Source organism: Biomphalaria glabrata, chromosome 10 (genome assembly GCF_947242115.1).
Source record: "Biomphalaria glabrata chromosome 10, xgBioGlab47.1, whole genome shotgun sequence".
Lineage (NCBI taxonomy): Eukaryota > Metazoa > Mollusca > Gastropoda > Planorbidae > Biomphalaria > Biomphalaria glabrata.
In genome coordinates, this window is record NC_074720.1 from 33,702,642 (window position 1) to 33,713,682 (window position 11,041).

At 32.6% G+C, this 11,041-nt stretch overlaps 1 long non-coding RNA gene across 5 annotated transcripts; it reads left to right on the forward strand.

The window, feature by feature from the left end:
* Nucleotides 1-460: 460 nt before the first annotated feature.
* LOC106061859 (uncharacterized) lies at nt 461-10,825 on the forward strand. 5 transcript variants are annotated; one of them, XR_008780052.1, is made up of 5 exons: nt 461-677; nt 2,257-8,866; nt 9,030-9,084; nt 9,209-9,337; nt 9,976-10,825. It is a non-coding gene; the product is annotated as an uncharacterized LOC106061859 (long non-coding RNA). The 5 variants fall into 5 exon arrangements; XR_008780051.1 differs by having other exon boundaries at nt 2,257-8,605; XR_008780053.1 differs by having other exon boundaries at nt 2,257-5,995; nt 8,309-9,084.
* The last annotated feature ends 216 nt before the right edge of the window (nt 10,826-11,041 follow it).

The following is an 11,041-nucleotide window of genomic DNA, read 5'->3' on the forward strand; positions in this document are numbered from 1 at the left end:
AGTTTCTACTGAGGAATTTTTTTTTGGTGATGTGGCAGGTCTGCATCAGTACCGTCCTCTGGCAGGCAACGAGAATGCTCCTAGGACTGTTACGGGCCTTGAAGGTATTATTATTATTATTATGTTTTAAATGGGTGTTCTAACATGTTTATGTGTTAATAATGTTCTACATAAAATTTAAGTAACCACCCCTTGGAACCTTTAAGGCATTAAACAAGTCAAATCTGAATTTCCCGTAAAATAAATGATTACAAAATTTAAGTCTTTTTAATTTCTAACTGTAAAAAATTGTTTAGCATTAGCCTTTTTGTTTCAATGTTTAATATTGAAATTTGTGTTAATAAATTATTAGATTTAATTTTTAAAAAAAAATCATTTTTATGTTAAAAACGAAAATTCCCGAAATCCTTTGGAAAATGTAATACAAGTTTAATTTAAATTAATTCTAGATACTAAGATGAGTATCGATACTTCTTTTTTCCGAAGTTCCCATAAATAAGTAGCATTACGTGTTTACGGACTTCTACTCAGTTTTATATTTGTGTGTCTTAAAACCTTAGAATTCATCAGAGAAAGCAAGAAAATTAAAGTTAAAGCATTCATATCCATTTATTAACATTAAATGGTAGTTGGTTGCTTGAACACAGCTAGAAGACATTCACTTTTTTCATAAGCAGGTAATCGAACATTAAATGTATCTCTTATGTACATTCTAAAAATATAGTTTTAAGATTAGTAAACCTAAAGCACATTTTTTCTTTTATACACTGTACCCATACAATTATTATTAATATTGACTGTTGTCAGGCTCGAAAAAAAATTACGTTTGTAAAAAAAAAAATACCAGTTAGAGTTGTCCAATAAAGCATCGATTTGATAACTTGAGTAGCCAAAAAAATAATTCCAAAGAATATTCAGAGGAAGGTCAAGATTCATTGTAGTTTCCATTAAGGATTTCATACAAGACAAGTGTTACTTGTTCAATGTTCGTTGCAAGCTCGTTGAATGTTCATTGTAATTTAATGTTTATTCAATGTTCATTGTTTATTTGTAGGTTATTATTAAATTGTCATTCTGCCAGTAATGTTACCTTCTAGCAATAATATTTAAGCACTAAAATGTAATTTGCTGTAGTTTATTCATCATTATCCGTCAGTAAGACACAGTGGCCAACTATGCCTCAATGGCTAAAATAATTGGCTACCAGGCTAAGCTCAACAGAGCTATTGGTCACCTCCAATTGAGAGTGTGGTCGAAACAGCAGGTCTCTTATACTACAAAAAAAAAACAACACTTATTCGACTATATTTTTTTATTTGGCTTTAAAGGCTTTAAACTTATTCTTAATCATGAGCCCACCTAGCTCTAATGGGTACCTGATTTTAGTAGGGGAAAGTAAAGTCGGTTGGTCGTTGTGCTGGCCACCTGGCACCCTGCTCGCTAACCGTTAGCCAAAGAAAATGATAGTTCTGTACTATATATATTTATCAATAAGCTTATTTCACAAAGTAGTGGTAATTGTTAATGATTTCGTTATATTAATTTTCCTGTTATATACATTAGTGCAGTATCTAACCCTAAATACACGCATGAATTAATAACGTAGTTGCATTAATTTCAAAAGGACTATCTTTGTAGTTGATGTATAAATCAACTGTCGGCTTACAATAATAAGGTTGCATGTGTAGATAACACTTGTGTTACGTAAAATAATACTCTCCCTATATCTTCAGACTCTAAGACTTTATTTGTTAATCCTATAATTTTTAAGTAGTTTGTTTAGTGCTTTAACTATCTTTTTTTTGGCAAATAAAATGGCTAAAATCTTTACAGGGTTAATTGTTTTAAGCGTGAACAGAAAAAAAAATTGAATGTAAAGACAATTTTACTTCAAAGAAAAAGATACTATAGTAAAAATAGAACTTAGGTTTGGATCTCAGGCAGCTTAATCTATATTAAAAGCCTTTTGCTGGAACGATTCTAAAAGAAAGCAAATTTGTTACGATATGTAATGACAGTATTTTGATTTTTTATGCTAACGTGAATAAGGATTACATTTCGATTGCATGTGTACTAGCTGAGATAGACATCTTGTATTAAACAGGAGTATACAGAAAGAGATAAGGAGACAAAGTTATACTAGTAGAAAGAAAATGTGTAGCTATTATTATCAGACTGGTATATTTTTGTTGACTGTATAAGTACCCACTAATATGTATAGCATGAACAAATGTTCTATATGATGTATTCTTTCAGATCATCATGCCTAATGTAAATCAAATTGTTGATGACATTTTAAAACAAGGGGGCAACTATTCTAAATATGGTAAAAATTACGTAGATAATGTAATACTATTTTATTCATGAAAGAATAAAGCAATATTATTTTATATTATGCTTATATTTGATCACTCGTTACCTCCTCCCTATTCTCATCAATAGTTCTGTCGATCTCTTACCTCTCTCTCTCTCTCTTTCTGTCTCTCCACCCCTCTCTCTCTCTCTTTCTGTCTCTTTCTGTCTCTCCACCCTCTCTCTTTCTGTCTCTCCACCCCTCTCTCTCTCTCTCTCTCTCCACCCCTCTCTCTCTCTCTCTTTCTGTCTCTTTCTGTCTCTCCACCCACAAAGCGGCAACATTCCGAAAGAAGTATTACGAAAACATTCCATCCAGCCAAGTTGATCCGCAGACAACCATCAACTCAGAGAAGGACTTCTTCACTAAATGGCTCGCATTCGAGAATGTAGAGAACACTACAGCCCGGTTCACTAAAGTCCGGTCGACTACAGCACAGTTCAGTGTGGTTCAGCGGTGTGGTCTGTACGGAGCAATACAAAGGTAAAGTACGGAGTACTGTCTTGTACAGTCAAGACGAACGCGTCTTGATCTTGGTCTGCGATCGAGTCCGACACAACGAGCCCAGTGTGTAAAGTCAGTCCTGAACTGTTGAACCCAGTGCAAGCCCGGAACGAGACGAAGAGGCCAGTGCAAGAGTTGATACGGCGGTACGGTCGATACGGAGAGAAATTTGTACAGCCTATGTTACGTGTTGCCAATTGTACAGTATTGGCTGTAATTTATTGAACATAAAATTGTTACGTTACTTTGGAGCCCTGTGTCATCCGATTCTTTAAGTTGATGGTGTGTGTTGCAGTTTGCAGAGAGCCTGAATAGTGAGATTATCTGTAGAGAATCTTGGACATCATGCGTTTTCTCTTAAAGCAAAATATGGAAATCCGCGGGCATCACGAACGAGTTGAAGAAGAATTGGCAGTACAAAATCAAAGAAAAATCCTGGAGTAAAATTAATATCTAATTACGATCCATTCCCTCAGAGACCGAATACGTACATGTCCAACAAAATAAAAACGAATTTATTGTAATATAAAAACTCATGAAAAAAAATATTACAGAAAGTTTAAACAGGAAAGATTTCTCGATGATTTTTCACAGTACACTTAACATCTAAAATCGGATCAAAATTTTATGGTACATTTCATGCAGAGCCTCAACAGCGTATTGGCCACAACAAAAAAATTGCCAGGTGAAAAAAAAATAAAGATATATTTTTTATCAAGAGCTACTGATGGAAACATTTTCCTTGGACGGTATTGTTCAAGAAATAATAACCCCATAATAACGTCATGATAAATATGAATTTTAGTCGCCTTTATTGAATCCTAAGATGGACATTAATCTCGATGGTTCTTCCAGAGACATAGACAAAAACGAATTTTGTCTGGGGGCTTCAGGTAATTGTCGCACTTTCCCCAGAAGTTTCCGAACTTCCAAAGCAAGAATCTATTGAGTTTTATAATAAAAAAACAAAAAATTCAGTCCCCGAATATTGCCATTTTGATCCACATATTTTTTTTTATTATTGTGGTAAGTGTAGCAAGCAAGCGAAGTTTTTCCAAACTTACTTTGATGAAGAAATACTTACAATCAACGATGTCGAGTTTACGACTCACTTCTTTGGCAATTTCGTCTATTGAACAAGACTTAGTGGGAAAACTGATATGATAAAATCATCGATAGTTTGCCGGCGATTCATCGTTTTGTAAATCGATTCTTGCGAAAAAGCAATGCTTAAATAATGAATACACTTAATATCGAAATTAGAACCTTTTCGCTGTTTTAAAACTTTTTTTTTGGAGGGCAACATGAGGAACTGCCACACAGAGCATCAAATACCCTAGCTACGCCACTGGAAAAGTAACATGTGTAAAGTAACCCTAAAACAAACTTAAGACCATCAAAAAAAAGATGCCCAACTCTATGAAAGTATTACTATTTCATGGATCTAGGTCATATAGTCATGTTTACATGACACAAGACCGAAATATCAAGCAAGCGCGGAACAGAAAATCTCTCAAAATCTAAATCTAGATTAGATCTAATTCTAAGATAATAGATCTGATCTTCGCCAAGAGTTCCTTAATTTAAGACATGAACATAAAAATCTAGTCCATTCATTTCATTAATTAAATTAACCTACACATTTTTGTTTCAAAAGCATTTTTTTTACATTAATTCGTTCTCTAATGCTGCGACTAAGTCGTCTTGTTGTACATTTAATAGCCATTTATGATATCGAGCGCTTCTTACATTACTCTACAGAAAGTAAACGCATGCGCAGGACATAACATTTTTACATTCACGCATTCGCTTTATTTATAACATTATTATTTTATTTTATTGTTTTTAATACACTATATCAGTGGCAATATTAGTGATACGCAAATTAAGACAAGCGAGCCGCGGGTAATATCTAGCTAGTTTTAAATAATTGAGAAATCGTGCCTTAGTTCTGTCTTTAATCTAAAGCTTTTAAACAATCTAGTATTCAAAAGTGATTAATTTTTGTTTTATATATTGTTCTAACTCTGATGGTGGTGCAGTTAGGGGTATTAGTTTGTGTGTAGTTAGCCAACTTCAATAGCCCCAGGCCATCGGTTGTTAACAGTGAAACATTTGTACAGTCGGTATTTCGTGTTGCCAATTGTACAGTTAATTTATTGGACATTAAACTGTTGCGTTACTTTGGAGCCTTAAGTTTTCAAGTCGAGTCGGTAGTGTCGTGTGGTGCAGCATGCAGAGCCTGGATAGTGAATGCCGTTACAGCACAATGATTATTTAAGCCAAAGTTATCTAATCACGATACATGAAATGGCAATTAATTCTTTTTGTAAATGTGTTGTCATTTTTAAAATAATTATATATATATATATATATATATGTGTGTGTGTGTGTGTGTGTGTGTGTGTGTGTAATAATGATAATTATCTACATGCAAAGAAATATTTTAAAGTTTAAACTTTAATTTAATACATAAAATGGGAGTTATGATATTTTATTGTGTAGAGTCTAGATATATGAAAGCTATATAGCTAAAATTTTATTAAAATGTATTACATGATCTAGATCAATAAGCCTAAATTGAATTAAGTGATCATGTATGATAGTAAAATATTCTATGAACGAAATGATAAAATCTCATCATCAACAACAAAAAAGAGACTCACTTTTCACAAAAAAAAAAACGATTGAGCAAATACAAATGTTTTCGATCTACGTGTTTTGTTTATGATAAATAAGGGAACGACTTAACGTGTATCCAACCGGTATGTTGCTGCCTGACACGTAATAATATTTATCTGGTATCGATATCAAAGAATATGTATTTACGATACTTGCTATGAATACTCGATACTTGTGTGTTCGAATTTTTCCCTTCAATGATTTTCCAGGCCCTTGCTAAACCATTATTGGCATTTCTCCGAATCTAAATTTACTAATCTTAGTGTTTCTAAACACATAATAGATAATATTACGGTTAATTCCAAATTAATTACTAGTTAAGTAATTATTTTTCGCAAGTATTCTTTTTTCTTATAATAATAATAATAATCTTCGCTGCCTGTCAGAGGACGGTACTGCTGCAGACCTGCCACATCACCAGAAAATTACTCAGTGGAAACTGTTAAAGGGACTATGGTGAATTTTGTTTCTCTTTAGCGAAACTCGACCCTGGCAGCGCCAGAGAATGACTACTCGTTCATTTCTAACATAATAATAATAATCTTTATTGTCCGTATGGAAATTTGTCTTACATTAGAATATTTATATAAAGCATTTCATTTTTAAATGTTCAAGGGCCATGAAAATTTAGTAACATAGCTAAGAAGGGGGGAAAGGGGTTAATTTAAAACCCCTTTAGTAAGGGGTAGTTTAACATTAAATCTCCTCTCCAATAAAAAAATTAAAGCAAAACAACAGCTAAAAAATATCCCCTCCCACACCACTGGGTTACTCCCATGCTTCCTAGAAACAATGGTAAACATAACTTGTTGAACTCACAAAAGCCACGAATTTTCAGGTTTCTTTTTTTACACTTAAATTTTGCGTGTGGTTAATAAAAAAAATTAAAGGAAAATAATATTAGTTCTTTTTGGTTAATAGATATAAACGTTGCATTTTATTTCATTGATGATTAAAATTATGTGTAATATATTCAGGTCTATTTTATTTGAGAATCACCTCCACTGTGGAATGGAAGTTTCTCGCCACTTCATAGTCGTACATTTTACATTGATATCAGTTGCTCTAATTCCCGGTATTAAACAAAAATGTAGACTGATTAAACTATCATTTATGCTTACAAGTTATATTTCTGCTAATTTGTTTTTTATTGAGGTTTAAACAATTAAAACTAAATTACATTACATTTTTCAGCTTGCAAAGCTACTTTTTGTTTCCTGAAAGTAAAAAAATTTCCAGAAAATTTTGTTAAATATATATATTTTTTTTCGTTTTATAATGGACGAGCTGCTAATTATTTACAAATAACTTCCTTTTAAAAGTGAGAGTACATTTGTAGGCTTATAATAGTAAACAGTTTAAACACCAAGAGTTAATAGCTCTATTAAATGTTATTTTTATTGTTATTATATTATTTATTATTTTCTTATTATTTTCTTATATACTGGTGGTCTATCACAAGTGTCTGTCAGAACACTTGACAAAATAGGACATTTTTATTGATCAATTTAATATTATGTTATATTGATTAATGAATGATGATTTGTTTGGAATCAATGTGAAGAAGTGTGTATGTAAAAAAATAATATTTCATTACTTCTTTCAAGAATTATATAATAACTTATTTTATAAAATACAGACTTCACTTTAAAAAAAAGATGATGATGACCTCCTACGCGTCATGCATGTTAACCAATGACTTAAATTCTGCCAAGTCATTGGTTTTCCTGGCTAGCTTAGGCAACCCATACCATGATCTAAAAGCACTAGGGAAGAAGGAGCATTTGTACTAATTTGTCCTAGCATATGGAACGAGGAATGTACCTTTATCTTTGTGCCTTTCCTAGTATTTTTTTATAGATTTTTTTCTTTGTTTTTGTATTTGAAGATTATGGTTCAGTGTTTTATTTATAATTGCTACTTTAATTTTAAGTCTTCTATCCTTAAAGCTTTCTAAATTTAGTGATTTTACTAAAGTGTTATTACTATACAATTTTTTTATTTGACATTAGTGTAATACTTTCATATAACAAAAACCATGCTAACTTCTAAAGCTCTATTACGCTGAATGACGACAATAACTCCACACTTAGTAAAGAATAAGACACGGAATGTGGTAAGTACAAACTCTAACGTGAATCCACCAATGTAAACAAACACTTTGGGTGACAATAGATAGAAACAAATTCACGACACTAAGATACTTTGAAAAGATATATTGAGTAGGGGTGATTTGGGTGACACATCTCGCATTGACGCAGGTATAGTTAAACAAATGAAGACAAGACCAGCACCGAGCACTGGTCGTTAGTGTCATGCGTCTAGCGATCATAACCTTGGGACTGGTCATTACCTGTGACATCTATCACGCCCCCGCTCTTCTGGGCACATTTCAGTCCTTGTATATACTCTTTCCTCCACCCTTCCCTCTCTCACGCGTAAGACGATAATCTGTCTCTAGCACTCCTCTTGACATCCCTAGGTGCGAATTTATTATCCTTAATCTTAAATTCCGAGAGCGGCCCAATGTCTACCCCTCTCTTTCAATCTCTTCGCCCCTACGTCTTTATATGCTCGCCTAGTTTGGACCATTCACTAATCATTTTCCAGCACGCTGACAGACTAGAAAAACTTTCGCCATTTCATTCTATTATATTTTTATATTTTTATATTTTTAACTGAAAACCTGTGGCATTCTATATAAACAAGTCTACATGTATAGTTTATCCACGATACAAATTCTTAAGATTGATTACTATCTACCAACAGTATCTATAGGTCAGTGTTCAAAGATAGAATCATGCCACTTCCAGAATTATACGCTGGAAGACCCAGTGCGACAAAAAAGAACTCGAGTCGTCCTCTTTGTATCAGTACATTTACAACGAGACACTCAATAGCACGCACTACCTTTGACAAGTAAAATTACATAACACTCAAGGATATCTACGTAATAAACAACTGTCTTTCAATGAAAATCGTGGGCCTCTACTAGTCATGATCCCCGGTGTAGAGAACCTCTTCGCACCATACCTGATCGCCACTGTCTACCAATGCTGAGTTCTTGTAAGTTATATTGTTAGAGGATATAAAAAAAATAACTAAATTAAGTTCAACTAGTCTCTTATTTAACTAGTTCTCTCTGAAGTGAACCTTACCATCTACATCGTGGCATGACATCTGTTGTTCCCTTATAAGCCATTCTGTACACAGCTTTTGTCAGGCACATGTGGCCTCGAAGACGATAAAGTAAAACACAGTTTCAAAAATAAGTGTACGATCATATATAAACATCAAAAATGGAATGATGAGAGAAAAGACTCAAGGGTAAGATTAGAGACTGACACTGCTAAAGTATACATTAGTTTTATTGTGAATCTTCTTTTTGAGCTTTGAAACGTGTATAGGTTTACAATAAGAATAACTCGCAACTAGTTAGAAACTCTTTTGATAATCATATTGTTGTTTTTTTTTTTGATAATATCTTTAGACTCCCAATACACATGTCAATAGCAGTTTTACAGTAACCAAAGGTCAAGTAAAAGGTAACAATCTATTTGTTTAAAGATAAAATAAATAATAAAGATGTCAGCACATGTTAATCAATATTTTAGGTTGTTTTATAAATTGTGTTGACTTCAATGTCTCTTCTGTACATTTTGGGATTAGGTTGCAACAAAGAAGTAAAGATTACTCTCCCAGAAAGACTTCAGGTGAAAGAACTAAAATTCAACCCTGGTCAGGAGAAGACCGAGAATAAATCTGATGCGAGAACTGCATCGGGCCAATCGTTTACAGGTAAACTATTTGTGACTGCATAAATCTGTGATGTTGTACCAGGTATCTAATCCAAACTCATCGTGAAGGAGTATGAATTATTTGAAAGCAAATACAAATTGGATGAATTGAGGCTTTCCATTTTTTTCACGTTAAAAGAAACTCAACTGTTATACACAAAATCAATACCAGAGATTCGAAGTAATAATAACCAACATACCAATTGAAATGCAAGATGTTATAGGATTTTCTGTTATCTTTCCGCAATTCAACTCGGTCGAATGTAATTTCTATTGGCATTTAGTTTCAATAGGTGTTTGCTCTTTCCTCAACCATCACTACCTATTCAAGCACCGAAACTACAGTAATTAATAAACTGGGTGCTATCCATCAATGTCTAATAATAATTTTTTAAGCTGACATTATTACATCATGTTCTCTAGACACGCTGCAGTGCACTATTCCTTAAAGCTATATAAGTAGTTAGGCAGCAAAAAGTAACAATATCTTTCTGCTGATCTTGTCATGTATTTGCTTAACAAACAATGAAAAGATGTGAGGGACATAGACATTTACTGAAACCGTCTTTTAAATATAATGAATGAATTTTAAGACTTTGTAGACATTTATTTCATACTATTTTTAAACTCTTCTTACAGGCCAAGTGTTTTTACAAGTCCAATTAAGAGGCATTGTTTTATTTCAAGATAAAAGCACAATACATGAAATTGAAATGATACAAATAGTTGCTGATTGGCTGAAACTGGACAAGAAACTCTCATGTCCACTATCTGTATGTAAGAGTAATCAAGGCCTTCCCGAAAATGTAGAATGGACAATAGAGGGGCATGTGAAGGTTTATTAAATGACTTTCACTGTTTTCTTTTTTTGTTTTGTTTTGTTCAATCCCAAAAGAGAATGTCCAAATAAATATACATGACTCTCAATCGTTGTAAAAAAGCCATCATGTTTCTATGTGATATTATTTATAAAAAGAGAGCTTTTAAATATGTTGTTTTAAAGTCTTAATATATATGTATATAATTATATTTTTTTTTCTGTTGGCATTTCTTTTTTTTTAAATAGTAATTATACTTTAATATTATTGTTGTTGTAATCTGTTTTCAACACTATTTTTTAAGTATCAAATAATGTTATGTATATTTTTTTATATTATACATTGACAATGCATCAACTATTAATATTACACACATTAATTTTCATTAATGTATTTGCACACATGTATTTAAACCCTCATTCTGTGGGGTTTGAAGCTAAAAACACCTCTTCAATATGAAAAAAAAAGCAAATTACACGCTCTAAAATCTATGAGCATAGCCAAATGGGTTTTTAGTTACAACCCACCGCCAGAGGGTTTGAAACTAAAAAATACATCTTCAATTAAAAAAAAAAAGCAAATTACGCACTCAAAATGCTATGAGCGTTGCCAAAATGGGTTTTGAGTTTAAATCCCGCTTCAGAGGGGTTTGATGCTAAAAAATACCTCTTCAATATAATAAAAGGAAATTACACACTTTATTATTATTTAATTATAATAATATAATTATATAATTATTTGAGCGCAGCCAAGCCAATGGAGGGGTTTTGAGTTTAAACCCCTCTCCTACAGATGGCTATTTTTGAAAGTTTAAAACCCCTCCAGATGGTTTTGAGTTTAAAATTCCCCTACAGAGAGTTTTGATGTGGAAAACCTCTATCATCAAT